Genomic DNA, 6073 nt, shown 5'->3' with positions numbered 1-6073 from the left:
TTTTGTTTGTTTGTTTGTTTGTTTGTTTGTTTGTTTTTTGTTTTTTTGTTTTTTTTTTGCATGAATATGGCTCTTTTAATTGTTACTCTAGCTGCTTATATGTCATTTTCTCCACCTAAATCATATCTTAGTTGCTGTTGATTTTCCAGAATCCAGCAAAATACAAAACCAAAATAGACCTTCAATAATTCTTGAAAATTGAGGGTATAAGCAAAAATATGAAAAAAAAAATGATGATATAAAATGTGCTAGGCAAAACTTAGAAGTATAGACAAAATATATATGAATATTGGTAAGACTAAAATATTTTGTTTTGTAATATTTGATTCATCCCGGTGTAAAAATAACTTGCTTATCTTCTTTATTCAACTGTCATCTACTCTTCATCCAAGTGTAAGTGTCACTTTTTATTTTAAACAATGCACAGATCACATCCATCTGCTCCTCAAAAACTTCGCAGTGGTCTGCCACCATGAAGTCCCTCTTTTTTCTGCATCCTTCACCCTATTCACTCTTGTTTCAATCACCAGTCTCAGCCACTCAATCCACCCTATTTCTCTGGGTCAGGACAGACTCTTGCCTGACTGTCTGGTTTTTCCTCCTTCCTACATATGAAATTTTCTTCCTTTTTCCTGAGTTCATTCAGAATTCTGATCAAATGCCAGTTTTGTAGAAAAACCCTCCCCAAGAACACTATCCATAAAATGTTCATTCCCCTTGTCATTTATTGTTCATTCACCCTTTAAAAAATTTTTTCATAGTATTAATTTGTTATGTAAAATCAGTTTGTATATTTCTGTGTTAACTGGTTTTCTGTCTTCTTCTGATAAAAGATCAGCTCAGGTTTGTCATGTTTACCTCTTTAATCTATTTTTATAGATTGTACCTAGAAAATATGACACACACATTATATATTTGTTAAATTAACATTTAGATGTAGGCATATAAACATAAATTATGTAAGTAATAATGTTTCTAGATGGGAAGATTCAACATTGAAAAGGTTAAAATAATTTTGAAATTTTAAGACCTTGCTTGGAGTTGATGGCAAAAATCTCCTTGTAAAGCTTGGATGAGGCTCTTTTGAGGCCTTTTATTGACTAAAGTCTTGACTTTGTACACTGTTGTTGGCCTACTTAGTTTTAGCATGAATCCTGCTGAGTCAGTTTAGCAAAACTCCCTTATCATTCAGAGCTGATCAAATTCTAACACATACCCCTGTATCTATGGATAATTGCCATAGAACAAGTTAGTAGCATTTGGAGGAAGACAAATGCAGAGCATAAAATAAATATATATCATGTTTTAAAAAATTGATTTTCCTTAGGTGAAACCCAAATAATAGTAGGTTACTACTCCTTACATGTAAAAACTAAATTCCAGTTACCTAGTATACTTAAATGTGAAAAACCAAATGTTATAGCAATTAAAGTAAAATATTAGGAAAACAACTATTTAACCTTGACATAAGGAATTCTTCCTTAATAAAGAAAAATGAAAGCATGTAAAATAATGGAAGCAATAGATAAATTCAGCTACAACAAAATTTAGAACCTTTGTAAAGAGAAGATTATAAAAAAGGTTAATAGACAAGCAATGGTCTAGGAAAATATATTTGCAACACACAAAAGTGAGATCAATTTTCAGGAACCCTAGATATCAATAAAGAAAACAAAAAGTGAAGAAAAAATGTAAAAAGCTTGCACAGGGGATTCATAATAGTGGAAATATGAACAGAAAATAACATTTGATTTTAAATCAAATCATTCATAGTCAAAACCATCGTTATCAATTTTCCTTCAGCTTGCTTAACTGCATTTTTGCCAGTGAATACCAGGCCCTACGCCCACATCCAGCAAAGTACTCCTGGTAGCTGGAGCACCTTGCCTTTCAGTTTAATTCCTCTAGACTCTTCCTCAGTGGTTTAAGACTCAGCCCCACAGGCTAATTAGCTGACAGTTTAAGTTCAACTTTGCAGGTTAATTAATTGGTGCTTGGAATTACTTACTGACTTTTACTTCCACTAAAATTATCATAGGTATTTGTGTTCCCTGATACAAAGTGATTTCACAAGGAAGATTTCAAAGAAAGAAAAAATAGTCACCATTCAGTCTGTTATTTTTAGAAGTGGATTTCTCAGTTTAATAGGAATTTATGCAAATATGTTAATCGAGTCTACTGGATACAAACTGAACGTTAAAATTAGGAAATATCTTTTTTTTTAATGAAATCTTTTTATAGCTTTATTTTAGTCATTTTTTTTATGTGGTGCTGAGGTTTGAACCCAGGGCCTCACAGGTGCTAGGCAAGTGCTCTACCACTGAGCCACAAACCAACCCAGGAAACATCTTTATTTGTATTGAAAAATAGTTGTGTAGCAGCCTCTGGCTGGATGAATCAAATTACTTAAGTCATACATATTTTTAAAAATAAGCATAATGAAGGAAGGGTGACTTAATGACACTCCCCATGTGAAGGAACAGCTTGCCTATGTCTTAAATGGAAGAAATCACTGCCTAAAGGATCTCAGTGTTTTCCTAAACTTGAAAAAACAAGACAGAATGTAAACATTCAGGAGGTACTTCTGGTTAGAGCCATTTCCTATGGAAAGTGCATCGAAGGTCAAAGACTGCTACATTTTTTACTCTTGTAGTATATTTATGACTTCTAATGAGGAACCACCCCAAACTACTAGCTACCAACTAAGTTACACTGGGAAAACTTCATTTTTTTAACTTGTAGGTCAAACACAGGCTGCCTCTGCTTAGGCCACATTATTTCTCAGCCAGTGTTCATCTTAATGTTGAACCAGCAAATCTAATTGCCTCATTCACTCTCATTGACAGCTAAAAAAAAAACCTGATCAGTATGTATAAAATCTGTCTCAGTGCTGGGTAAGCCTGGTATTTTACTGTAAGGATGATCAAAAGAAAAGCCTTCATAAATTTACGTAATAAAATTATTGTAAAATTGTAGTAAAAGGTTATATAAAGCACTTGTGATCTCAATGGGATAGGGATAAGAAGGTAAGTCATCCATGCAACTAAAAGTTATATATGATCCAGAAAAGAATTAAAACACAAAATACTATTTTACATATCAAAGATATTTTTGTTGAATATAGAAAGCATAAAAGTTATTGATATAAAAATATCCATATATGAATTTCAAATCCCAAAGATTGAAAATTCTATAAAGAACCAGAGCAACCAAAACAAAATATTAACATTTTATCAACTATAAATAAAAAAGAGGAATTTCTGTGTTAGTCAGCTTTTTGCTGCTATGAATGAAAAACCTGAGCAGAACAACTGTAGAGGAAGAAAAGTTTATTTGGGGGCTCACAGTTTCAGAAGCTTCAGTCCATAGAAGGCTGGCTCCATTCCTCTAGGCAGGAGATGAGGCAGAACATCATGGTGGAAGTGTGTGAGGAAGAAAGCACTCACATGATGAAGAGAGAGCAGAGAGGGAGACTCTACTCCCCAAATATAAAATATATACTCCCAAAGCACACCCCCAATTACTCACCACCTTCAGCCACACCCTACCTGCCTTCAGTTACCACTAAATTAATCCCTGTTGAGAGCCACAGCTGAGGCGGAATGGCCCCTGGCATTTTGCCAGAAGTAATGGTTGAGAGGTGATGCCAGTAAGCCATTAAGATGATGATAATTAAATTAAGCTGTGTATAATTGCTGTGACTGGATGATGCTGGATTGAAACAAGCTGTGTATTCAGTTGTATATTAGACCCCTGCTGTCTGGCAATAAGGCGGCTCCTGGCGCCCACTACTTTTGAGTTCTCCCAGAGTTCCCATTGAGTTCCAGTTGAGCTCTCGCCGAGTTTGCGTTGGTTGGTGAAGTTCTGGTGGAGGGAGTTCCGGTTGGTGTGTGGGGTTCCTGGAAGGGCCGAGTGGGTGGCGTTCGCATGAGTTTGGAAATAATTTCACCAGGAGATAGAATAGCACAGTTATTAATAATATCCAGCCTACATGATAAATTTTCCAGCCGTACTATAGAAAGAGGTTCCAGGGGATTAGGCTTCACAGGTGTAGATTGGGCTATGCTTTCTTTAAATTTAGATTCTCGCCCCATGCTAAAACTAAATATTCAAGGACATGAATTTAATGGGCTACTGGATACAGGTGCAGACCTTAGCATCATCTCTCGTCAAGAATGGCCAAAACATTGGCCATTACAACAAGCCACTCAAACGCTTCGAGGCCTAGGAGTGGCGACTAATCCCCATAGAAGTGCAATGGTATTAGATTGGAAGGATCCTGAAGGATGTGAAGGAACTATACAGCCATATGTATTGGATCATCTTCCCGTAAATTTATGGGGACGAGATGTCCTAGATCAATTAGGTTTGACATTAACAAATAACATCAACCAAAATGCACCCACTATTATGACTAGACAAGGTTTTAGGAAAGGAAAAAGATTAGAAAAACAAGAACAAGGTATAGCAGCACCAATACAAATAGATCAAGGAACAGACAGACATGGGTTGGATTTTCAGAAAGGGCCACTGAGACAATAAAAATTACTTGGAAATCAGAAAGACCAGTATGGGTTCCTCAGTGGCCCCTGACTAAAGAAAAGATACAAGCAGCCCATGACCTGGTCAAACAACAATTAGCAGAAGGACATATACAACCTTCTGTATCTCCCCATAATACTCCCATTTTTGTCATCAAAAAGAAATCTGGTAAATGGAGATTATTGCAAGATTTAAGAGCCATTAATAATGAGATGGTTATTATGGGACCTGCTCAATCAGGGATTCCTCAATTGTCTGCTTTGCCAAAAACCTGGTATGTTTTAGTTATAGATATTAAAGATTGTTTTTTTTCAATTCCAATTCATCCTGAGGATAGTCCACGTTTTGCATTTACTATCCCTGCACTGAATCATGAAGGTCCTGATCAGAGATATGAATGGAAAGTACTCCCTCAAGGGATGGCTAACAGCCCAACTATGTGTCAAATTTATGTTAACAAAGTAATCCAGCCACTTAGAAATCAAAATCCTGAACTACAAATATTTCACTATATGGATGATGTATTATTAGCACACAAAGATAAAAACACATTGCTAGAATGTTATGCCACACTTACAAACTTATTAAAAAATTATAATCTAGAGATAGCAATAGATAAAGTACAATTAAATTTTCCAATTAATTATTTAGGAGTTCTATTATCCTCAACCATGGTCCGTCCACCAAAAATTCAAATACGAGTAGATCAACTCAAATCACTTAATGACTTTCAAAAGTTATTAGGAGACATAAATTGGATAAGGCCTTATTTAGGTATACCAACAGGAGAGTTGGGACCTTTATTTGATATCCTAAAAGGTCCATCAGATCCAAATTCACCCCGAATGTTAACGCCTGAAGCAAGAAAGGCATTAAAAATCATTGAAACATATATGGAAAATATGCATTTGGATAGAATTGATATAAGTTTGCCTTTATTATTTATTGTACTACCAACAAAAAATATTCCTACAGGAGTATTTTGGCAAGAAGGTCCATTATTATGGATACATTTATCTTATTCTCCTAACACTATTCTTACTAGGTATCCTGAGGCTGTAGGACAATTAATACTCAAAGGAATAAAAGCAGCAAAGGGAGTGTTTGGAATTTCTCCCAATAAAATTATTACTCCATATACTATGAATCAAATTGATGAGTTAGCTAATGAGTTAAATACTTGGGCAATAATCATGTGCAAATCTAATGTTTCATTTGATAACCACTTACCATCTAATCCTTTATTGTCTTTTTGGTCATTGCATCCTGTAATTTTTCCAAAAATGACAAGAAAAACACCTATCATGAATGCTCCAAATATATTCACTGATGGGTCAAATAATGGTACAGCAGCAGTAGTTACCCCTGATCAAACTTTTACATTTTTAGTACCCAAACAATCAGCTCAAAAGGTAGAGCTTAATGCAGTTTTACAAGCTTTTGTGATGTTTAAAGATTCTGTATTTAATTTATTTTCTGATAGTCAGTATGTAGTTAATGCTATAGTATCTCTTGAAGATGCTGGTAGGAT

This window comes from Marmota marmota, unplaced genomic scaffold (assembly GCF_001458135.2).
Source record: "Marmota marmota marmota unplaced genomic scaffold, marMar, whole genome shotgun sequence".
NCBI classification, from domain to species: Eukaryota; Metazoa; Chordata; class Mammalia; order Rodentia; family Sciuridae; genus Marmota; species Marmota marmota.
This window is presented reverse-complemented; position numbering follows the sequence as displayed.